The 26,894-nt window shown below is 38.9% G+C and overlaps 1 protein-coding gene and 1 pseudogene across 1 annotated transcript in view; one reads left to right on the forward strand and one right to left on the reverse strand.

The window, feature by feature from the left end:
• ZNF678 (zinc finger protein 678) overlaps nt 1-26,894 on the reverse strand; it is a 96,678-nt gene that overhangs the window by 59,339 nt on the left and 10,445 nt on the right.
• LOC129021762 (protein FAM133B-like) lies at nt 1,066-1,822 on the forward strand (annotated as a pseudogene).

The following is a 26,894-nucleotide window of genomic DNA, read 5'->3' on the forward strand; positions in this document are numbered from 1 at the left end:
TATATATGCCATGTAATACTATGCAGCCACAAAAAAAAAATGAGATCATGTCCTTCACAGAAGCATGGGTGGAGCAGGAGGCCATTATTATTAGCTACTAATGCAGGAACAGAAAACCAAATATTGCATTTCCCTAAGGGGGAGCTAAATGAGAACACATGGACACATAGAGGGGAACAACAGACATGGGGTGCCTACCAGAGGGTAGACAGCAAAAGGATGGAGAGAAATCAGAAAAATAACTAATGCGTACTAAGCTTAGTACCTGGGTCATGAAATAATCTGTAAACCAACCAACCCCCATTACATGAGTTTACCTATATAACAAACCTGCACAGGTACCCCTGCACTTGAAATAAAAAAAAAGAAAAAATAATAAAGCTGAATTTATTTTTAAGAAGGTATATAAAATCACACTGAATATTAAAGCAACATTCATGTATGGTGTTTATTAATTCTTCAAAGATTTGATAAACAGCAGAAAGTTCTATTTTCAGATATTATATGGTAGCCAGGAAAAAAAAATTCTCTAATAGCAACTACTATGGCATAATAAAACTAAATGGTCTTCATAGTAATCTAAAATCTAATTAATACAAAATGTAAAATAATCTCATATTTTATGACATAATTTTAATCAATCTTAAAATATTATAAACACACTAAAGTGCCTCCAAACTTAAAAAAAAAGAAGTATAACTCAGTCATTCTGAATTAATTTAGATATCTGTTGCTTTCAATGATAAAATTTCACCTAATTACATACAGTATTTAAAAGAAAATTATAGGGGGAGGCGGCAGGAGGACCTGCGGTGGGCCCACTTCGGCCTTCTCTCCGGCCTGGTTTCCCTCGGCGTGCAACTGTGCACTCAGCCCAGCACCATGGGGAAGCGGGACAATCGCGTGGTACTGCCAAAATTATGACATGATACCAAGGGAATTAGAATGTGATCAATATTGTTAAAAACAAAAACAAAAACCTGAAACCAGTTAAATTTAACAAAGGTTATTTGAACAAGAAACTGATTCTAGAACTGAAGGAAGATGTTCTACATCCTGGCCTATATGAACCTAATAGCAATGGCAAGATCAAGGGGTCCAATCCAGTCTTCAGGGCCAACAATACAGGATTATTTGAATCAATCAAGTCCTACCTGGGAAGAAGTAAAAGAGCAACTAGAAGAGGAGAAAAGAAAGGCTCCAAGGCTTTGGCTGAATTTGAAGAAAAAATGAATGAGAACTGGAAGAAAGAACTAGAAAAACACAGGGAGAAATTGTTAAGTGGAAGTGAGAGCTCATCAAAAAAAAAAAAAAGAAAAGAATAAATCTGGTAGGTATTCATCTTCTTCTTCAACAAGCTCTAATTCTTCCAGCAGTTCTTCTGATTGTGAAGATGAGGATAAGAAACAAGGAAAACAGAGAAAGAAAAAGAACCGTTCACATAAATCTTCTGAAAGCTCCATGTCATAAACTGAATCAGACAGTAAGGATAGTTTAAAAAAGAAAAAGACATCAAAAGATGCAACTGAGAAAGAAAAGGACATTAAAGGACTCAGCAAAAAGAGAACGACAAATTCTTAAGATAAACCTTTATCATCCGAGTCCTTGTCAGAATCACAGTATATTGGGGAGGTACAAGCAAAAAAGAAGAAAAGCAGTGAAAAACGAGAAAAAGCAACAGAAAAAACAAAAAAGAAAAAGAAGCATAAGAAACATAGTAAGAAGAAGAAAAAGAAGGCTGCTAGTTCAAGTCCTGACTCACAATAACATTAAGAAAAATCAGGATTCCCTTATAAAGAAAGTGCAATGTCTGAGGAAATTTCAACTGAAAACTACAACATATTTACTAAAATCCATGAATTTTCTTGTGTTTAGAATTATTCCTGGACTATTCAGTAGCCACACAGACGCCACTGTGTGAAAGGGCCATGAATGTTAAAATTTTTGAAGGAGGGATTACATTAATATTTCAAAACCCTTACTCTGTAGAGAAGCGTATTTTAATTTTTTCCCCTTGTATACTTTTATTTACCTGGGGAAGGAGCTTTTAGGGTTATGGAGCTGGTTTGCTATCTCTTTAGCTAGCAGAATAGTGTGCCTTTGATCCTCACACATCCTATATTGTGGACACAGTAGCCATGCTTCACTGAGGGGTCAGAGCTGGGTACCAGCAGTCTTGCCCTTTACTGAGCTTAGTGTCATCCTTGGATGCTGTCATATGCTGCTCTGAGTGAACCAGAGAAACAGCCATTTGCAGCATGAGAAAGCCCCAAAGCTCTAGGATTCACCTCCACTTCAATAATAATGAATATTTTTTAGCATTAGAATGTGTTATGTCATTTGAATTAATTTTGATTACACTTTGGCTTGGGAGAGGAATTATTTTAAATAGACACTGGTACTTTTTGAACTTGATAGCTAAAGATTCTAAAATGCATGTTTTATACTAAGTTTTATGTTGGGAACAGGCCCCCCAAAATCTGGCCATAAACTGGCCCTAAAACTGGCCAAAAACAAAATCTCTACAGCACAGTGACATGTTCGTGATGGCTATGATGCCTACGCTGGAAGGTTGTGGGTTTACTGGAAAGAGGGTAAGAAACACCTGGCCCACCCAGGGCGGAAAACTGCTTAAATGCATTCTTAAACCACAAACAACAGCATGAGTGATCTGTGCCTTAAGGACATGTTCCTGCTGCAGATAACTAGCCAAACCCATCCATTTCGGCCCACCCCTTTGTTTCCAATAAGGAATACTTTTAGTTAATCTATAATCTATAGAAACAAAGCTTATCACTGGCACCAGTAATCAGGATGAGGCAGGATTTTCTCAATGAAGTGGTAGGAGAATTTTATTCTTTAATTTCGGTCATATCTTAGTTAATTATGTCTAAATACAGTAGATGTTTTCAGAAGGATATTAATTTTAGGAATTCAAAGAGAAAACTGGATTTTAGAAAAAACTTTTATTATGTGCTGTTGAATTTGGACTTTGTGTTTGATATTCCTTATTTTGTAATTTTTTTATTTTTATTAAGTAAAATAGCTATTTATTCAGCCTGCTGTCATGCCAATATATTCTGTGCATACAGTGCATATACCACTATATTTAGCACACCCTTTGTAACAGGCAAAATTGTACATCGTTATATTTCATGTTACCTGATTGTATAAAAATGTAAAATGAAAAATGAATTATTAATTTAACATTCCTAGTAAACAATTCAGCAGAAATAAGACTGCTACAGCTAAGGGAGGAGACCACCCCTCATATTGTCTTATGCCCAATTTCTGCCTCCAAAGAAAGAAGAAGTAAAAACTAAAATGCAGAAATGAAATCCACAGGCAGACAGCCCGGCGCCAGACTCTGGGCGTGGTAATTAAAGATCGACCCCTGACCTAACCGGTTATGTTATCTATAGATTCCAAACATTGTATGGAAGAGCATTGTAAAAATCCCTGTCCTGTTATGTTTCGTTCTGATTACCGGTGAGCCCTTAAAAGGGACAGGAATTGCTCACTCGGGGAGCTCGCTCTTGAGAAAGGAGTCTTGCCAATGCTCCTGGCTGAATAAACCTCTTCCTTCTTTAAATTGGTGTCTAAGGAGTTTTGTCTGAGGCTCATCCTGCTACATTTCTTGGTTCCCTGACCAGGAAGCGAGGTGATTGGCGGATGGCTGCGGCAGCTCCTTAGGCGGCTTAAGCCTGCCCTATGGAACATCCCCGCGGGGGACTCCGACCAGCCCGAGTGACGCGGATCCTGAGAGTGCTCCCAGGTAGGCATTTGCCCCAGTGGGATGCCTCGCCAGAGCAGTGTGTGGCAGGCTCCCATGGAAGATCAATGCAGTGGCTGAACACCGGAAAGGAACTGGTACTTGGAGTCCGGACATCTAAAACTTGGTAAGACTAGTCTTGAGAACTTGCCCACTCCATTTGAGTGGAAGCGTGGCTTGATCACCCACAGCATGCCTTTATCGGCACATTGGTTTAGTTTTGGTTTTCGTTTTGACTTGGTTTGAACTGCTTGACCGGACCGGTCTTGGGAACTTGCCCACTCCATCTGAGTGAAAGCATGGCCTGATCACCCACGGCATGCCTTTATCAGCACTTTAGTTTGGTTTTGGTTTTGACTTGGTTGAATTGCTTGACCAGACCGGTCTTAGGAACTTGCCCACTCCCATTTGAGTGGAAGCCCGGCCTGATCACCCACGGCGTGCCTTTATCTGCACTTTGGTTTTGGTTTTGACTTGGTTTAAATTGCTTGAGAGGACTGGTCTTGGGAACTTGCCTACTCCATTTGAGTGGAAGCACGGCCTGATCACCCACAGTGTGCCTGTACCAGCACTCTGGTTTTTGTTTTTGACTTGACTTGGATTGTTTGATACTTTGGTTTTGGTTTTGACCTGGCTTGGATTTCTGGATACTCTGATTTTGGTTTTGATTTTGGTTTGGTGTAAACTGCAAAAGCGTGTGTGTGTGCCCTTTTTACCTGTTGTTTCTGTGGTGTGTGTGTGCTGTGAGCGTGGTGTTTTGTCTCGAAGAAGCATGGGTCAAGCACAAATAAGCCCACCCTACCAGGAACTATGTTGAAAAATTTCAAAAAAGGATTTAAAGGAGACTATGGAGTACTATGACACCAGGAAAACATAAAACTTTGTGTAAAATAGACTGGCCAGCATTAGAGGTGGATTGGCCATCAGAAGGAAGCCTGGATAGGTCCCTTGTTTCAAAGGTATGGCACAAGGTAACCTGTAAAGCCAGGGCACCCAGAACAGTTCCCATACATAGACGCTTGGTTACAGCTGGTTTTAGATCTCTCCACAGTGGTTGAGAGAACTGCAGCATAAGCGAGGCAGGGAGAGAGAGACAGAGAAGACAGAGGAAGAGACAGAGGCAAAAGGAAAGTCGAAGAGAGAGAGACAAAGTCAAAGAGAGAAAGAGAGATATATACAAGTAGTTAAGAAAAAAAAACAGCGTACCCTATGCCTTTAAAAGCCAAGGTAAATTTAAAACCTCTAATTGATAATTGAAGGTATTCTCCATAACCCCATAACACTCCAATACCACTTTGTTGTCACTGTAAACAAGGGCGTATCCCGAAAGCACTGAGGCCTTCCTATCAAAAGTCCTTAACCCAGTAACCCGCGGATGGCCCAAATGCATTCAATCTGTAGCGGCAACTGCTTTGCTAACAGAAAAAAGTAAAAAAAAAAAAAAAAAAATTTAGAGGAAACCTCATTGTGAGCACACCTCACCAGTTCAGAAGTAACCTAAGGAAAAAAGGGGGGGTGGAATTGTACCATAAAACCTAAAGTATAAAAAAAAAAAAGTATTATATGGTAAACTCTTGTCCTGAAATAAATTAACTGGTTGTTTAAAGAAATAAATATTTGTAATAAGTCAGAAAGTTAAGGCATGTTGAAGAATTGTCTGCAAAAGTCGTGAAAGAGAAAAATGTTATAAAAAAAGTTTATGTGCAAGGTGTATAAGGAAAGTAAAATATACCTCTGGTAAAAGAATTATAAGGAGGCATAAGAATATAAATTTTTACCTATATTAAAAGGTTAAAAATACGTATACTTTGTTTTAAAGGTTTAATCAAGTTTTAAAATGTTAATTGGAAAGAAAATTCTGTGTGTAAACATTGGCTAAAGAGGTATCATCCAGTTTTTCTATAAACTGGACATTAAAAAAAAAAAGCATAGGTTTTTCTTAAAGCACCAACCTGCTCTTTAACAAAAATTATGAAAGGTTAAAAAGAGTCTATAAAATCTTACCTTATGGTCAAACATTAACAACTGGATAAATATGTCTATAAGGTTTTATTAAAATTAGGTTTAACATTAATAACACACTAATATAAAGGTAAAATTTAGCTTATCTGGCATAAAAATCATACAAAAAGCATTGTTAAATGTAAAATGGTATTTGGCTTTCTTTGGTTTAAAAACTAATAAAAATAGGTGCTAAAGGAAATTTCTCAGTAAAAAGGCACTTAGGACTATAAAGTCCACTGCCAAGGTCCCCACATTTAAAACAAAAGGTCAATTTCTTAAAAATTATATACTTCATTTATTTTCCACTTTCCTTTCCCTCAAAAACTAAGTCTTTTAGCACATGTACCACCCCTAGAATTTCCAGTAAATCAGCACCAGTCTGAAGCTCACGTTCTCATCAAAGGGTGGAAAGAAGAGAAACTCGAGCCAGCCTGGGAAGTACCCTACCTTGTGCTGCTAACCATCAAGACTGCTGTTCGTACAGCAAAAAAAAAAGGGGATGGACTCATAACACCCGGGTCAAGAAAGCGCCACCCCCTCCAGAGTCGTGGGCCATAGTCCCAGGGGAAAACCCTACCAAACTAAAGCTAAGAAAAATGTAACTCTTTTCGCCTATTCTATTACTCTTTCTTCTTTCCTCGTTCTATTGCTGACCATCTAGTTATTAACATAACCAAGTCAATTTTGCCTCAAACTATTGCATTTAATGTTTGCCTTGTTATACCCTGTGGAGACTTGCCAAGTCAAAAACAGCTTTCTACTTCAGAAAAGTACTTCTGTCCCTCCTGACTCTCCTCAGACTGGGCATTAGTAAACTAGGACCATTTAACCCAGGGAGATTTCGATAAAGACCCCAGTGCCAACCAGGAGTCTTGCCCCCAATGTAGAGCTTTCATGCCATTGTTGGTCCAATCTTCTGTGGACCACTAAAGAGCAAGGATGGACTGCCCTAACCAGTTTTTGTAATTTCCTAAAATCATACATTCATTTTACTGCAGGGTCATAGAAGTCAAAGACTTAAAACAAACTTTAGCAATAAAGACAGGATACCAAGATGCAAATGCCTGGTTAAAATGGATCAAATATTCCATCTGCACATTAAACAAAAGCAATTGTTATACTTGTGCACATGGCAGGCCAGAGGCCCAGATTGTCCCCCTTCCACTAAGGTGGTCCTCCAGTTGACCAGGCGTAGGCTGCATGGTAGCTCTTTTCCAGGATTCTACAGCCTGGAGTAATAAGTCATGCCAAGCTCTCTCTGCTGTATCCCAAAGTCCGGCACCCTGCAGGTCAGGACCCGAGGGCCATCCAGCTTCCGTCTCCCAACACTAAGTTCACTTTGTGTCTCTCACGACAAGGAGAACACTTAGCATTCCTTGGAGACCTAAAGGGATACAATGAGCTTAAGAAATTTCAAGAGCTTATCAATCAGTCAGCCCTTGTTCATCCCCGAGTGGATGTGTGGTGGTATTGTGGTGGACCTTTACTGGGCACTCTGCTGAATAACTGGAGTGGCACTTGTGCTTTAGTCCATTTGGCTATCCCTTTCACCCTGGCATTTCATCAACCAGAGGGAGAAGAAATAAGACATTGTAAAGTGAGAGAAGCCCCTTATAGGCCTTTTGACTCTCACATCTATTTAGATGCAATTGGAGCCCCACAAAGAATACCAGATCAATTTAAAGCTTGAAATCAAATAGCTACAGGATTTAAGTCAATATGTTAGTGGGTGGCAGTTAATAAAAATGTAGATTAGATAAATTACATCTATCACAACCAACAGCAACAAGCTTTTCATGAGTTAAAGAAAAACTCATGTCGGCCCCAGCCCTGGGGCTACCTGACCTGACAAATCCCTTTACACACTATGTCAGAAAAAGAAAAATGGCACTCGAAGTTTTAACCCAGACTGTAGAGCCCTGGCCAAGGCCAGTGGCCTATCTCTCAAAACAACTAGATAGGGTTTCCAAAGGCTGGCCCCCATGTCTAAGGGCCCTAGCAGCAACGGCCCTGTTAGCACAAGAAGCAGATAAGCTAACTCTTAGGGAAAACCTACACATAAACTTCCCCCATGCTGCGGTGACTTTAATCAATACCAAAGGACATCATTAGCTAATGAATGCTAGACTAACTAGATACCAAAGCTTGCTCTGTGAAAATCCCCGCATAACCATTGAAGTTTACAACACCCTAAACCCTGCCACCTTGCTCCCAGTATCAGAGAGCCCAGTTGAACGTAACTATGTAGAGGTAATGGATTCAGTTTATTCTAGTGGGCCCAACCTTTGTGACCATCCTTAAACATCAGTAGATTGGGAGCTGTACGTGGATGGGAGCAGCTTCGCCAACCCCTGCAAAGTGACTCTGAAGAAGACGACAAGCCCTGCTCCAGTCACACCCGAAAGCTGACTGGTCCACGCATGGCTGAAGCAGGAGGAAACTCATCACAGGACTCATTTTCCTTAAAATTTGGACTTGTACAGTAAGGACTTCAACTGACCTTCCTCAGACTGAGGGCTATTCCCAGTGTATACATCAAGTCACTGAGGTAGGACAAAAGGTTGCTACAGTCCTATTATTTTATGGTTATTATAAGTGTACTGGAACTCTAAAAAGAACTTGTTTGTATAATGTTATTCTATACAAGGTATGTAGCCCAGGGAATGACCAACCTGATGTGTGTTATGACCCATCTGAGCCTCCCATGACCATAGTTTTTAAAATAAGATTAAGAACTGAAGACTGGTGGGGGCTCATAAACGATACGAGTAAAGTGTGAGCCAAAACAGAAAAAAAAGAGGTGCCCAAACAAGTCACCTTAAAATTTGATGCCTGTGCTGTCATTAATAAGTTAAAAATAGGATGTGGTTCTCTTAATTAGGAAAGAGGCTATATGGCAGAAAATAAGTACATTTATCATGAATTAGGACTGTGAGAAAATAAATGTAGATACTGGTCTTGTGTCATTTAGGCTACTTAAATTTAAAAAAATGAAAAAATCCTGTCCACCTTCAGCAAAGGAAAAGTGGCCCTTCCTGTACCAGTGGTCAGTGTAACCCCTTAGAACTAGTTATAACCAACCCCCTTAATCCTCATTAGAAAAAAGTGGAACGTGTAACCCTAAAAATTGATGGAGCTGGACTGGATCTTCAAGTAAATATCGTGGTTTGAGAAAAAGTTCATATTATAAACGCTCTCCTGAGCCAGTATTTCAAACCTTTTATGATAAACTAAATGTGCCAGTACCAAAAATTCCAAGAAAAACAAGAAATTTGTTTTTGCAATTAGCCGAGCATGTAGCCCAGTCTCTCAATGTCACTTCATGTTATGTATGTGGAGGAACTGTAATAGAAGATCAATGGCCATAGGAAGCCTGAGAATTAGTACCTACAGACCCAGTTCCTGAATGAATTCCCAGCCCAAAAGAATCACCCTGATCACTTCTAGGTCCTAAAAGCCTCAATCATTAGGCAATACTGTATAGCAAGAGTGGGGAAGGAGTTCACCCTTCCTGTAGGAAGACTACGTGGTGGAGTTCAAACGACACACAGTAAATTTCCAAAGCTGCAGACCGTTTAGGCCTACCCAGAATTCCAGAGACTGGACGGCCCCCACTGGGCTAAACTGGATATGTGGACATAGAGCCTACACTAAGCTGCCTGACCAGTGGACAGGTAGTTGTGTTATTGGCACTATTAAACCATCTTTCTTTCTACTGCCCATAAAAACAGGCGAACTCCTGGGCTTCCCTGTCTATGCTTCCCACGAAAAGAGAAGCATAGCCATGGATAATTAAAAAGATGATAAACGGCCTCCTGAAAAAATTATACAATACTATGGGCCTGCCACTTGGACACAAGACGGCTCGTGGGGATACTGGACCCCCATTTACATGCTCAACCAAATCATGCGGTTACAAGCTGTCTTGGAGATCATCACTAATAAAACCGGTAAAACCTTGACTGTTCTGGCCCGGCAAGAAACTCTGACGAGAAATGCTATCTATCAAAATAAATTGACTCTCGACTACTTGCTAGCAGCTGAAAGAGAAGTCTGTAGAAAATTTAACCTTACCAATTGCTGCCTGCACATAGATGATCAAGGGCAAGTAATCGAAGATATAGTTAAAGACATGATGAAACTGGCACATGTGCCTGTACAAGTGTGGCATGGATCTGAACCTGAGGCCATGTTTAAAAATGGTTCCCAGTGCTAGGAGGATTTAAAACTCTTATAATAAAAATTATAGTAGTAATAGGAACCTGCTTACTGATCCCTTATTTACTACCTGTACTCATTCAAATGGTAAAAGGTTTCATCGCTACTCTAGCTCACCAGAATGCTTCAGCACAAGTGTACTACAGTAAATCACTATCAATCTGTCATGCAGGAAGACACAAATGGTAAAGACAAAAGTGAGAACTCCCATTAATAAAATGAGTGAGAGTCTCAAAGGGGGGGAATAAGGGAGGAGACTGCCCCTCATATTGTCTTATGCCCAATTTCTGCCTCCAAAGAAAGAAGAAGTAAAAACTAAAAGGCAGAAATGAAATCCACAGGCAGAAAGCCTGGCCCCATGCTCTGGGCCTGGTAGTTAAAGACCGACCCCTGACCTAACCGGTTATGTTATCCATAGATTCCAGACATTGTATGGAAGAGCACTGTAAAATCCCTGTCCTGTTATGTTTCATTCTGATTACTGGTGCATGCAGTCCCCAGTCACGTACCCCTGGCTTGCTCAATTGATCACAACCCTCTCAATTGATCACAACCCCCTTCGAGTTGTGAGCCCTTAAAAGGGACAGGAAATGGTCACTCGGGGAGCTCGGCTCTTGAGACAGGAGTCTTGCCAATGCTCTCAGCCGAATAAACCTCTTCCTTCTTTAACTCGGTGTCTGAGGAGTTTTGTCTGTGGCTCGTCCTGCTACACAGCCATTTGATCCTCAACAAACCTAACAAAATCAAGCAATGGGGAAAGGATTCCCTATTTAATAAATGGGGCTAAGATAACTGGCTAGCCATATGCAGAAAGTTGAAACTGGATCCCTTCCTTACACCATATATAAAAATTAACTCAAGATGGATTAAAGATTTTACATTTGTAAAACCCAAAACTATAAAAACCCTAGAAGAAAATCTAGGTAGTACCATTCAGGACATAGGCACAGGCAAAGTTTTCATGATGAAAATGCCAAAAGCAATTGCAACAAAAGCAAAAATTGGCAAATGGGATCTAATTAAACTAAAGAGCTTCTGCACAGCAAAAGAAATGATCATCAGAGTGAACAGACAACCTACAGAATGGGAGAAAATTTTTGAAATCTATCCATCTGACAAAGGTCCAATATTCAGAGTCTACAAGGAATGTAAACAAATCTACAAGAAAAAAACAACCCCATTAAAAAGCGGGCAAAGGACATGAACAGACATTTCTCAAAAGAAGACATACATGCAGCCAATAAACATATGAAAAAAATGCTTAACGTCACTGATCATTAGAAAAATGCAAATCAAAACCACAGTGAGATACCATCTCATGCCAATCAGAATGGCTATTAAAAAGTCAAAAAACAGTCTGGGGGCAGTGGCTTACACCTGTAATCCCAGCACTTTGGGAGGCCGAGGCAGGTGGATCACTTGAGGCCAGGAGTTCCAGACCAGCCTGACCAACACAGTGAAACCCTGCTTCTATTAAAAAAATAGAAAAAATAGCTGGGCATGGTGGTGCATGCCACCATGTAATCCCAGCTACTCAGGAGGTTGAGGCATGAAAATCGCTTGAACACAGGAGGTGGAGGTTGCATTGAGTTGACATCATGCCATTATATTCCAGCGTGGTGACAGAGTGAGACTGTGTTTCAAAAAAAAAAAAAAAGTAAAAAAACAACAGATGCTGGTGAGGTTGTGGAGAAAAAGAAGCACTTTTACACTGTTGGTGGGAGTGTAATTAGTTCAACCATTGTGGAAGACAGTGTGGCGATTCCTCAAAGACCCAGGGGCAGAAATACCACTTGACTCAACAATCCCATTACCAGATGTACACCCAAAAGAATATAAATCATTCTTTTATAAAGATACATGCACATGTATGTTCATTGTAGTAATATTTACAATAGCAAAGTCATAGAATCAACCTAAATGCCCATCAATGATAGACTGGATAAAGAAAATATGGTACATGCCCACCATGGAATACTATGCAGCCATAAAAAGGAATGAGATCATGTCCTTTGCAGGGACATGGATGGAGTTGGAAACCATTATTCTCAGCAAACTAATGTAGAAACAGAAAACCAAACACTGCAAGTTCTCACTTATAAGTGGGAGCTAACTGATGAGAAAACATGAACATGTTGGGGGAACAACACACACTGGGCACCTGTTGGGGGGTTGGGGGGAGGGAGAACATCGGAAAGAATAGCTAATGGATGCTGGGCTTAATACCTAGGTAATGGGATGATCTGTGCAGTAAACCACTATGGCACACATCTATGTAACAAACCTACACAATCTGCACATGTACCCCTGAATTTTTTTTTAAATCTTGGGGAAAAAAAAAAAGGAAAGAGTGAATTTCAGGGTTTCCACAGTGGCTAAAATGTAGAGAGATGTTCTAGATAAGAAGGCATGGAGGAGAAGCTCCAAATTTTACCCATAACTTCCCCTAACATCTTTGGCTGCATCATGCACTTTGTAAATGCAGTGATGATACCCAAAATTTCAAGAGTCTGCAGCAGTTTAGAAGGTATAAGAACTGACGGGCTACTGCTTAATGCAGGAAACACAAGATAAAATGGATTTAAATATCTCAAAATGTTCTTGAAACACCAAAAGTTGAAACTTTTGGTTCTAGACAAGATGGGATAAGCAAACTCTATTCTATTCTCAAAAATTATAGCAATGGGCTTGTAAAAACTTATAAAGCATCAGTCTAAAGACTGAAAATACAGAAAAGAAGGCAGACTAACTTGGAACAGCAGGAGTGGTTTAACGGCTACTGCCCTGGGTATGTCTTTTGTTTTGTTTTGTTTTGCCTCCTATATATCCTGGTTCAGTAGCAGAGAACACAGTAACCTGGAAAAGGCAACTGAAAAATAATAATAAAAAAAAAATCTAACATGCTCTCTCTAGCCAAAGAAGCATGGGATAAAGATGGCCTATGCAGAAAGTGATTACTTGACGACACTTTTTCATATTCTGGCAAACATCACACACAAGTAAGACAAAACACTTCTCTTCCCACAGTGCTAGTGTTACAAAAACTAGGAGCAGAACTCTTTCATCCTCACCCTGCAATACTGAGGCCTAGCTTCTCCCAACCCAAATTGAATTGAATGCACTGTCAAGGCAAATACTGAACAGGGCTCTGTCTTCCATTCTCATCCTGCCATTTAGGTGCAGCCTATCACCCCACTCCCATGGGCTTTGCATTCAGGGAGACTGTAAATGGAGTTCTCCCTTACATTCCTGCCCCACAGTAATTAGGGAATGCTTTGTTTCATCTACCTCCTGATCACCACCTTGATGAGGGAAAAATTGACTGTTAGGGTTAAGAATATGACCAAACACATGATGCCTGGCACTGGTAAAACTGACTTTAGCTTATTAACTACATATTCTCACATGCCAAGGAAGAAACACCTTGGACACCACACAGAACCACAGAGGGAGTGGTGCTTGCAAGCAGAGTTTAAATGTTGGTGATAATCAGAGATTCTGAAAGTTTTGTTTCTAAATTTCTGCATTACCTTTTTCTTTTGTGTTTACTTTTTAGCAGACTCTTAATTACTTATTTTTAAGTTTATCAATTCTTTTATCTGCTTGCTCAAGTGCTCCGTTAAAGCCCTCTAGTAAATTTTTTATTTCAGTTAGTATACTTTTGTCCTAGAATTTCTATTCGGTTGACTTTTTTAAAATCCCTATTTGTTTACTGATCTTTTTGGTGGAACACTGTTTTACTCACTTGGCTTTACTTTTTGTTGATTTTTCTTTTGGCTTTTAAAATGTGCTTATGAAAGTTTATTTAAAGGCTTAGTTTAATAAATATTACATCTGTGCTTCCTAAGAGAGTTTCTGTTAATTAATTAGTATTTTCCTGTGATTAATATTTTGTTGTTCATTTGAATGACTATTTTTTTATTTGCTTATTTATTTTATTTTTTAGAGATGGGGTCTTCCTATGTTGCCCAGTCTGCAGTACAGTGGTTACTCACAGACTCAATCATAGGGCACTGAAATGCCTAGGCTTAAACAATTCTTCCATCTCAGCCTCCTGAGTATCTGGGACCTGTAGTGCACATCATCTTGCTTGGCTCATCATTTTTTATTGTTGAAAAGTGGACATGTTGAATACTATACTGTAGTAAATCTGGAAATCAAATTCTCCTCCCTCCCTATGCTTTGTGGCTGTTTGCTGTGAGTTGTGGTAACTTATTTAGTGATCATTTCAGTTTATTTTTAAAGCTCTATTCTTTGTCTTAGGTGGTCACTGATACCTATGTTTCATTAGTTGTTGGCTCTAGATTTGAGAGAGGATTTTTTAAATGTCTAGAGAATACACTTTTTTTTTTTTTTTGAGACTGAATCTCACTCTGTCACCAGGTTGGAGTGCAGTGGTGTGATCTCAGCTCACTGCAACCACCACCTCCCAGGTTCAAGCGATTCTCTTGCCTCAGCCTCCTGAGTAGCTGAGACTAAAGGCGTGTGCCACCACATCCAGCTAATTTTTGAATTTTTAGTAGAGATGGGGTTTCAACACGTTGGCCAGGATGGTCTCGATCTCTTGACCTAGTGATCTGCCCACCTCAGCTTCCCAAAGTGCTGGGATTGCAGGTGTGCGCCACCGTGCCCGGCCAAGATCTTTGAGCATTTTGTTTTCTATTTCTAACATTTTCTGTTTAATGTATACTTTCTCAGTTTGCCTGATTTCTCCACAAAATTAATTTATATATTCACTTATTAGCCATTTAAGGTTCATAGATATGTATTACTTTAATTCATTTTTTCCTACTTAATTGGGAGTAAATTTACCCAAAGATACCTGTGTTTTCAGCTGTGCTACCTTTGGCACCTGCAATAGTTTTGCTCCACTGACCATGCATATTCAGCTCAGATGTCCACGAGCCCATGTTTAACATAACAGATCTAGACAGAAAAAGATAAACTGGCCATCTCCTTGTCATGGATGCAGGCTCTGACTCCTTTTCTCATCTTCTACTACTCTACAGTCTTAAATCACATTTTCAAGTAAAACATAATAGAAAAAATTTGTGTCTTCTTTATCAAGCAAGTAATTCAAATTCTAGGTCCTAGTTTCAAGTCTCTCTCAGAGTGACTCCTGTTCTGTTATTGCTGTTGTCAGACTTCTGTACCTTACTCTAGGCCCATCTATAAACTTTCTTGTAAAATTCAGTTGTAGCAAATTACCTTGAAAAGTCAGTTTAGCAAGAACACTTCATCCTTAATATCTGATCAGCCTCAATGTTTCATAAGGTTTCTCACTGTCCACCATCCCACAAGTCTGATCACCCTGGCTGTCCCCAGCAAGAATTGGTTTGGTCACTTTAACCAGAATACCCCTCATCCTTGTTTCCTCTTAGTAAGTTTTCATCCATCAACCCTTAGCCTGCTCCTTGGCTATAAGTTCTTACTTACCCATACTGTCTGTATTTAGGGTTGAGCACAATCTTTCTCCCCAACTACAAAATCTTACTGCAGTGGTGTCTATACCCGTCTTATTATTCTGAATAAAGTGTTTCTCATTATGCTTTAACAAGTATCATGGAATATTTTTTAACATGTTTGACATGTAATTTGTAAATAGTGTTCCTCACGCATGGACAGCCAAAAGTGATCAGCCTTAGCTGGAGACAGAGCAAGGTAAATATCTAGCTGTAGTTTTTTTCAGAATTCTCAGTTGTTAGCTCATCTCAATTAATAGTCGCATTTGCTTATTTCTGCATATTTTAAATATTAATGGTTTGACTGGAGAGTGGATAAACGGTTAGTTTAAGGAAGTTCTTGCATCACCAAGGTAGTCATTGATTTTCCTATTTGAGCCTTGAATATTTCCATGCCTGAGAAAAGGTACCTGGAAATCATGTATTCATTCAACAGTGAGCTGTTGACTGCTTTAGGCCTTGTGACAAATGAACAAATAATTCAATATAAAATATCCTGCACCAATGACAGTATAAAGCTCTGCAGCAAAATGTTAATTCAATTGGTGTGGACTTCCCCAACCATGTACATTTTAAAGGTCTTCAGAAATGGCTCTAGACTTGCCCCTAGAAGGTAACCTCCACACCCCTGGAAAATTCTACCTGATAAGAAAGATTGTCTTAGCTCACTTGAGGTCTTGGGCAACAAGATATATAGGATTCTAACCGTGTAAGTGGAAGTGAATCTCTTGTTTTTGTATGCATGGGTCTCTGGGCCATGCTGTATTAGTTTGACCTCTACAGTAGAAATGGTGATTGAGTACCTACAGCCAATCATATGCCCACTGCACGCCTATGCAATAGAATCCCAACAAAATACTCTGGACACCAAGACTCTGGTTGGTTTCTCTACTTGGCAAAACTTTGCACATGTCACATTATGACTGGGAAAATTAGGTACTGCTTGTGTGACTCCACTGTGACAGGACAACTGGAGGCAGGCACTCGGTCTCCTTTGAAAGCTTTCCTACCTCCTATTTTTTTTCCTAAATATAATCTGTATCTTTTCTATTTAATAAATTGTAGCCATAAATGTAACAGTTTTTCTAAGTGTTTTTAGTTTTTCTAGTGAGTCATCAATTCTGAGAGTGGTCAAGGAACTTCTGACAAAGTTAAATCGAAAGTGGAATTGCCTGTAATCCCAGCTACTTGGGAGGCTGAGGTATGAGAATTGCTTGAACCTGGGAGGTGGACGTTGCAGGGAGCTGTGATTGTGCCACTGCACTCCAGCCTGGGAGACAAGGCAAGACTGTCTCAAAAAAAAAAAAGGAAATTTTCTAAAATGGACCCATTGAATTGTTGCAAAGTTATCATTATAGAAAAGAAAGAATTAATAGTAGGGGTTCATAAATGTAATACTTGTTGCCTGGATGTCTACTGAATCACACATGAAATAAGACATCAGGTGTGCTGTGAACAGTTATTAGATGTAAAGGTTACCAATAGAACTTAGAAATAATAGACCCAACTTTAAAGAGTCAGAACAATAGATACATAATATGTAAAATAAATAAAAACAAGTGTTTAAAAATCTTAACAGGGAGGCTATTATAGTGGCAGTCCCAGTGCTTTAGGTTTCTAAGTAAGAAAGCCAGAATGCAATATAAACAGAACAAACAAAACTAGAGACATTACCTATCAGAAATTGCCAATTAACCTTCAACTAAAATATACTTTTAAAAACTACTTTTACAAAATATATATGACCAACTTATTAATGACAAAGTTGACAGTGCAGTAAGTAAATAATGTCTTATACTGGCACTAGTGGTGCCAAGCCTATTGGACATTCACACACACACACACATACACACACAGAAAAGATCTTGATTCTTATCTCAGGCCACACACATAAATTGACTATAGATGATTGTAGCTCTGAATGCAAAAGTTAAAATTATAAAGCTCTTAGAAGAAAACATAAGAGAGACATATGTATTATAACTGGCAAAACTTTTAAAAATAGAAACCAGGACCAGATGTGGTGGCTCATACCCTGTAATCTAAGAACTTTGGGAGGATTAGGCAGAAGAATCACTTGAGGGAAGGAGTTCAAGACCAGCCTGGGCAACATAGTGAGAACGCGTCTCTACGAAAAAAAAAAAAAAATTAGCTGGGCAGGTGGCATGCCCCTGTGGTCCTAGCTACCTGGGAAGCTGAGATGGAAGGATGGCTTAAGTCCAGAAGTTTGAGGCTATAGTCAGCTATGACAATGTCAATGCACTTCACCAAGGGTGAAAGAGTAAAACCCTATCTCATACACACATATATACATACATAATAACAAATTAATTAACAAAAATAACCAGAAAAAGAAAAATTGACGTGTGACTACATTCAATTTAAGAAATTATTATTATCAAAATTAAGAAAATAAAAAACTAGAGTGGAAGAAGATATTCGCGCGTGTGTGTGTATATATCTGACGATATACTTGTATCCAGAATGTATAGAGTATTTGTAAATTAATAAGAAAAAGGTAGACAATGCAATATAACAATGCAAAAGTCTTAAACTGATACTTGAGAAAAATTACCTTCAGATGGCCATTAAACATATAAAATGACATCAACTTTATTAGTTATCAAGGAAATGCAAATTATATCTCAATGCAGTTCAGTTACATAGCCACCAAGATAATTAAAATGAAAAAAGAAAACATATCAAATGTTTGCCAAGATGTAGAACAAATGAAACTCTCATGCACTGCTGGCGGAAATGTACATTGTAAGGACCACATTAGAAAACCATTTGGCAGTACATACTAAAGCTGAACATATGCATAATCTCTAATCTAGCACTTTTTCTAGGTCTCTAGCATACAGAAATGTGACTACCTTGGCACCAAAGACATGCACTAAAAAGTTCAAAGCAAGAGTATTCATAATAGTCCCAAACTAGACACAATCAAAATTTTATCAACAAAACAAGTTGATTTTATACAATGGAATACAATACAGCAACAAGTATAGATAGATTAGATTATGGATGAAAAAGAAGCAATGTGCCACTTAGAATGTTGAGTGAATGAAGCCAATCATAAACAGTACCCATTTTATGACCATAAAGTTCATAAACAGACAAAACTACTTCATGGTTTTAGAAATCAGGGTAATGTTTGCACTTGGTGGATAGGCAGAAACTACAATAGGGCATCTAGATTTCTAGTAATCCATGTTTCCTTTAATTTTTCCTTTCTTTTTTTCCTTCCTTCCTTCCTTCCTTTCCTTCCTTCCTCCCTTCCTTCTTTCCTTTCTTTATTCCTCTTTTTAATGCTCTCCTTCTGGAACTAAGGGCTAGTTATGTTGCAGAATTTTGTAACATTTATCAAGCTATATACTTATAACTTATGTATATTTATATATGTATAATATACTTCAATATAATTTTAATGACAAGCCCTAATACTTTTCTTAGCAATTGACAGAATACAAATTATAAATAAATCTCTATAAGGATTTTATATTTCTAAGAAACCATACTACATTTTCTATTCTTTTTCCTCCTTTTCTTCATATTTATTAAACCTTTTTCATTTCAGTATTCATATTGAAGACTTTGAAAATTATCCAATGAAAATTGTACATGATCTTTATACAGAAGTCCATACTTTAAATTTATCACTCTTACAATATTAATTTATCAATTTTCTGTGGTAAATTTTTTTTTTTTTTTTGAGAGGGAGTTTCGTTCTTGAGGCTGAAGTGCAAAGGCGCGATCTCAGCTCACCACAACCTCCACTTCCCGGTTTCAAGCAATTCTCCTGCCTCAGCCTCCCAAGTAGCTGGGATTACAGACATGCACCACCACACCTGGCTAATTTTGTATTTTTAGTAGAGACAGGGTTTCTCCATGTTGGTCAGGCTGGTCTAGAACTCCTGACCTCAGGTGATCCGCCTGCCTCAGCCTCCCAAAGTGCTGAGATTACAGGCATGAGCCACCGTGCCCGGCCTTTTGTGGTAATTTTTGGCCTAAATAGACTTAGAAGTTAGATAACTTATAATGTACTTTCATTCCTCATAAAAGAATGATGTTAATGTTCTTGACAGAAAGATTAGAGACTCAAGGAAGCCCTTAGTTTCATAAAGGCATCAAAAGTAATGATAACAAAAATTCACTGTGTATCAGGACATTAACAGCTTTTCCAGAAGTATGGATATAATTTCTGTCAAAAATATTTAGGTTTGAATAACTTCAATTTTATAGCATTTGCTTTAATATTAAAGGTGAAAGTATGACTAATGAAAGTCAATTTTGCTTTATTTTAAAAAGCAGCAGGGGAGGGTAAGATAGCCAACTAGACGCAGCCAGGTAGAACAGCTCTCACCGAGGGACTGAGATGACAGGTATGCTTTTAACAGATCTTCAGAGGAAAGGCGCTGAGAGTGAACAGAGGGAAGACATAGAAGCTGGTCTGAAGCGGCAGAAAGCTGGAAACAATGCATGGGGCGACTGTACACCGGGACTCACTTTTGGAGCACAACAGCTCCAGAAGAACGAGTTGAACTATCAAGAAACAACCCACTCTCATAGGCCTCTGGAACCCCGAGCAGGAAGAGACCCCTCGGCCACCAGAGATACTTGAGTTAGCAGGGAGAGCTGCTGTCCCTTAGAGCTGCAACCCCTACTTGGTAGAGATAGCAAACCAGCTGATGCAGAGCCCAAAGGGTTTGATAAAGAAGCATCTGTAGTGAAGTGTGGACTTGGACAACCATCCCCACAGGCTCAACTTACTCCAGTAGACTTTAGCAGGCCAGGGGAACTGTCAGATCTGATCTCCACAGGGCTGTCTTGCCTATCAGATGGCGCTGGTCTGACCTGAGTATCCCTTGGTCTGCTGGCCTATCCTGGGGCCCCAGCCTGGCCATGTCTGCTTGCAGGGCAGTCTTGGGTGTCCTAGGGGCCCACACTGTAGCTTTTGCACTGATGCACTATGCCCGACTGGTGAAGAGCTCCAGCGAGATGACCCCTATGACCACGCACAAGCCTGTCTGTTCCCTCCTCATACTGCAGCTTCCCCCAGGGCCATGGTAACTTCCCACATCACTTTGCTGGTGCATGTCTATATAGGCAGGTTTTACTTTCATTGTCCACCTGTGCTGGTGGACCCCCCACCAACCACCATTGCAGATTCAGCCTTGGCAGGCATAGAGCCAGCAAGCCCTACCCACACTAGCGCCCCACCCTTGCACTAACACTGCACAGAGAACAGCGGGTTCTCCCCTGAGCAATCACTCCTGCTTGTAGGGCACAGATTAGGCACCCAGACCTGCACAACCAGCACCCTGGCCCTAACCCAACACCACCTCCAGCACAATGGCACACACACTCTGCAACAGGGACTCCCGCCACTCCTAACCCCCTGCTGTATTGCCTTCACCATTCCAATGAATGCCTGTAGCACGGCAAGCACCCCAGCACCCACTAGCACTCTGCTGCAGCTGCTGCACCTCACCCCCCACCATACACACAGTGCAGTGGATTCCAAACCTCCAGGAGCCAGAAAACAAACAAGGTTCAACACAAGTCTCCCAGAGAGCACAAAGTCCAAGATTTGGGAACTGAGTGCTGGCCCCCTAAAATCTGCCAGAAACAAAACCAGTTGGCTGAATCCACATTTTACCACAATCAAATTCTCAAGGCAATCAAATACAATAAAAGAAGAAGAAGAAGAAGAAAGCGCATCCAAAGGTCAGCTACCTCAAAGATTGAAGGTAGATAAACCAACAAAGATGAGAAAGAATCAGTGCAAGAACCCTGAATGCCCAAAAAGCTAGAGTGCTTTCTTTCCTCCAAACGGCTGTGTCACCTCTCCAGGAAGGGTTCTGAACCAAGCTGAGATCGCTGAAATGACAGAAATAGGATTCAGAATACGGATATAAATGAAGATCATCTGAGCTACGGGCATACATTGAAACCTAATGCAAGAAAGCTAAAAATCATGACAAAACACTGCAAGAGCTGACAGACAAAATAGCCAGTATAGAAAAGAACATAACTGATATGATAGAACTAAAAAACCCATTCCAAGAATTTTGTAATGCAATGACAAGTATTAACAGCAGAATACACCAAATGGAGAAAAGAATCTCAGTGCTTGAAGACTGACTTTCTAAAATAAGACAATCAGACAAGTGTTAAAAAAAAAAAAAAAAGAATTAAAAGGAACAAATAAGACATCCAAGATACATCATGTTATGTAAAGAGAATGAATCTAAGACTCATTGGTGTCCCTGAAGGAAATGGGGAGAATGAAAGCAAGTTGGAAAACGTATTTCAGGATGTCATCCATGAGAACTTTCCCAACCTAGCTAGAGAGGCCAACATTCAAATTCAAAAAATGCAGAAAGCACCAGTAAGACACATCAAAACAAGATCATCTTTAAGATACATAATCATCAGATTCTCTGAGGTTGAAATAAAAGGAAAAATGTTAAAGACAGCTGGAGAGAAAGGTCAGGTAACCTACAAAAGGAAGCCCATCAGACTAAAAGTGGACCTCTCAACAGAAACCTTACAAGCCGGAAGAGATTGGGGACCAATATTCGACATTCTTAAAGAAAAGAAATTCCATCCCAGAATTTCATATTCGGCCAAACTAAGATTCACAAGCAAAAAAGAAATAAGAAGATCCTTTTAAGACAAGCAAATGCTGAGGGAATTTATTACCACCAGATCTGCCTTACAAAAACTCCTGAAAAAAGCACTTAATATGGAGAGAAAAGACTGTTACCAGCCACTACAAAAACACACTGAAGTACACAGACCAGTGACACTATAAAGTAACCACACAAACAAGTCTGCAAAATAAACAGCTACCATCATGATGGCAGGATCAAAACCATACATTTTAATACTAACCTTCAATGGAAATGGACTAAATGCCCCAATAAAAAGACATAGAATGGCAAGATAGATAAAGAACCAAGACCCACTGGTACGCTGTCTTCAAGAGACCCATCTCACACACAATGATACATGTAGGCTAAAAATAAAGGGATGGAGGAAAATCTACCAAGCAAATAAAACACAGAAAAAAAAGCAAGGATTGCAATCCTAGCTTCTGACAAAACAGATTTTAAACCAACAAAGATCAAAAAAGACAAAGAAGGGCACTACATAATAGTAAAAGATTCAATTCAATAAGAATATATAACTATCCTAAATATACATGCACCCAGCACAGAAGCACACAGATACATAAAGCAAGTTCTTAGAGACCTTCAAAGAAATTTAGACTCCCACACAGTAACAGTAGGGGCTTTAATACCCCACTGACAGTATTAGATCATTGAGAAAGAAAATAAACAAAGATATTCAGGACTTGAACTCAGCACTGGATCACATGGACCTGATAGATATCCACAGAACTGTACACCCAAAACCAACAAAATACATATTCTTCTCATAGCCACATGGCACATACTGTAAAATCAATCACATAATCAGAAGAAAGACATTCCTTAGGAAATGCAAAACAACCGAAATCATAACAATCTCTCAGACCACAACACAATCAAACTAAAAATCAAGACTAAGAAATTCACTCAAAACCATATAATTACATGGAAATTTAATAATCTGCTTCTGAATGACTTTTGGGCAAATAATAAAATTAAGGCGGAAGTCAGGAAGTTCTTTGAAACTAATGAGAATAAAGATACAACATACCAGAATCTCTAAGACACAGCTAAGGCAGTGCTAAGACGGAAAATTATTAACACTAAATGCCAACATCAAAAAGTTAGACAGATATCAAATTAACAATCTAACATCACAACTAAAATGACTAGAGAACCAAGTACAAATCTCAAAGCTAGCAGAAGGCAAGACATAACCAAAATCAGAGCTGAACTGAAGAAATCTGAGACATGAAAAACAATTCAAAAGATCAGCAAATCCTGGAGGCGTTTTCTTTTTAATTAATAAAATAGACCATGAGCTAGCCTAATAAAGTAAAAAAGAGAGAAGATTCAAATAAATACAATAGAAAACGACAAGGGGGATATTACCACTGATGCCACAGAAATACAACCAACCATTAGAAAATATTATGTATGCCTCTATGCACATAAACTAGAAAATCTAGAGGAAATGGATAAATTCCTGGAAACACACACCCTCCCCAGACTGAACTAGGAATAAATTCAAACTCTGAACAGACAAATAGTGAGCTCTGAAATTGAGTAATATCTTCCCAACCAAAAAGCAGCACAAGACAAATTAACAGCTGAATTCTACCAGATGTACAAAGAACAACTGGTTCCATTCCTGCTGAAACTCTTCCAAAAACTTGAGGAGAAAGGACTGCTCCCTAACACATTCTCTGAAGCCAGCGTCATCCTGATACCAAAACCTGGCAGAGGCAGAACAAAAGAAGAAAACTTCAGGCTGATATTTTTGATGAACATCAATGCAAAAACCTCAGCCTCAACAAAATACTGGCAAACTGAATCCAGCAGCACATCAAAAAGCTTATCCACCATGATCAAGTAGGCTTTATCCCCGGGATGCAAGTTTAGTTTAACATATGGAAATCAATAAATGTGATCTATCACATAAACAGAACTATAGACAAAAACAACATGATTATCTCAATAGATGCAGAAAAGGCCTTCAATAAAATTCAACAATCCTTCATGATTAAAACTCTCAATAAACTAGATATTGAAGGAACATACCTCAAAATAATAAGAGCCATATACAAGAAACCCACAGCCAATATCACACTGAATGGGCAAAAGCTCGAAGCATTCCCCTTGAAAACTGGCACAAGACAAGGATGGCTTCTCTCACCACTCCTATTCAACATAGTAATGGAAGTCCTGGCCAGGGCAATCAGGCAAGAGAAAAAAATAATGGGCATGCAAATAGGAAGACAGGAAGTCAAACTATACCTGTTTGCAGATGACATGATCTTATACTTAACAAATCCCACAGTCTCGCCCCAAAATCTCCCTATGCTGACAAACAACTTCAGTAAAGTCTCAGGATACAAAATTAACGTGTGAATATAACTAACATTGCCATATACCAACAACAGCCAAGCCGAGAGCCAAATAAAGAACACAATCCCACTCACAGCTGCTACAAAAAAGAGTAACATTCCTAGAAATACAGCTAACTAGGAAGGTGAAAGATCTCTACAAGGAGAACTATAAACTGCTGCTCAAAAAATTAGACAACACAAACAAATGGAAAAACATTCCATGCTTAAGATAGAAAAAAAATCAATATTGCAAAAATGGCCATACTGCCCAAAAACAATTTATAGATTCAATGCTATTTCTATTAAACTACCAATGAGATGCTTCACAGAACTAGAGAAAACTATTTTAAAATTCATATAGACCCAAAAAATAGCCTGAATAGCCAAGGCAATCCCATGCAAAAAGAACAAAGCTGGAGGCATCATGCTACCCAACTTCAAACTATACTACAGGGCTACAATAACCAAAACAGCATGGTATTGGAACAGACACATATACCAATGGAACAGAATAGAAAACCTAGAAATAAGGCTGCACACCTACAACTATACAACTATTTGATCTTTGACAAACCTGATAAAAATAAGCAATGGATGCCACTGCACTCCAGTCTAGGCAACAGAGTGAGACTATATCACAACAACAACAACAACAACAAAACCCCACAAGCAATGGGGAAAAGATTCCCTATTTAATAAATGTTACTGGGATAACCAGCTAGCCGTTTGCAGAAGATTAAAATTGGACCCCTTCCTTACATCATGCACAAAAATTAACTTAAGATGGATAGAACACTTAAATGCAAAACCCAAAACTATAAAAACCCCAGAAGACAACCTAGGCAGTATCATTCAGGACATGGAAATGGGCCAAGAATTCATGACAAAGGCGCCAAAAGCAATTTCAACAAAAGCAAAATTGGCAAATGGGATTTAATTAAACTAAAGAGCTTCTACACAGAAAAGAAAAATATCAACAGAGGAACAGACAACCTACAGAATGGGAGAAAACTGTTGCAAACTATGCACCTGGCAAAGGTCTAATATCCAGCATCTATAAGGAACTTTAAAAATTTACAAGAAAAAAAAACCAAAACACAACTCCATTAAAAAGTGGGCAAAGGAAATGAACTGACACTTTTCAAAAGAAAACATCCATGCAACCAAAAATCATATTTCAAAATGCTCAACATAACTGATCATTAGAGAAATGCAAATGAAAACCACAATGACATACCATCTCACACCAGTCAGAATGGCTATTATCAAAAAGTCAAAAAGTAACAAATGCTGGCACAGTTGCAGAGAAAAAGACCCTTATACACTGTTGGTGGGAGTGTAAATTAGTTCAGCTATTGTGGAAAACAGTGTGGTGCTTCCTCAAAGAACTAAAAGCAGAAATACCATTTGACCCAGCTATCTCATTACTATTACCCGAAGGAATATAAATCATTCTATTATAAAGACAAATGCACGTGTATGTTCACTGCAGCACTATTCACAATTGCAAAGACACGGAATCAACCTAAATGCCCATCAATAATAGCCTGAATAAAGAAAGTGTGGTACATATACACCATGAAATCCTAGGCAGCCATAAAAAAGAATGAGATCATGCCCTTTGCAGGAACCTGATTGGAGGTGAAGGCCATTATCCTTAGCAAAGTAACACAGGAACAGAAAAACAAATACTGCATATTCTCACTTGTAAGTGGGAGCTAAATGATGAGAACACATGGACACATGGAAAGGAACAAAAGACACTGGGACTTATCTGAGGGTAGAGGTGGGAGGAGGGAGAGAATCAGAAAAAATAACTAATGAATAATAGGCTTAATACCTGGATGATGAAATAATCTGTACAACAAGCTCCCATGACACAAGCTTACCTATGTAACAAACCTGCACATGTGCCCCTGAACTTAAAAGTTACAAATAAAAAATAAAAATAAAAAGCAGTACTGAGTGCTAACATTTGTATTAAGAATATGGTTTACTGGGAAAAAACAGACATTTACTAAAACTGTGGACCATTTGTGTGAGTCAAAAACCCTTATATATGTTAGGTATAATGTAAAGAGCAATGCTAAAATAGCTGCATTTTAAGAGAAACTGTTTAATTTTTTAAATTCATATTTTTATTGACAAGCACACATTATGCATCACCTGAAATCATATCATGTATAAATTAGTGTATGCATTATGAGCTCAATCTGTCAATGGGCTTTTATTCACAAGTACTGCCGCACTCTTCCCGACATAATAATAGTGCTACTTTCATTATTTGAGGAGAGCACTATGTTTGTACATGGAATTAAAAACAATGACACACTTGTGGGGTCCTAAGAAAAAAATTATTAAAAGGTGGCATTTTCAGCCCTGAGAATTACGTTAATGCACCACCCCTACT

This window comes from Pongo pygmaeus, chromosome 1 (assembly GCF_028885625.2).
Source record: "Pongo pygmaeus isolate AG05252 chromosome 1, NHGRI_mPonPyg2-v2.0_pri, whole genome shotgun sequence".
Lineage (NCBI taxonomy): Eukaryota > Metazoa > Chordata > Mammalia > Primates > Hominidae > Pongo > Pongo pygmaeus.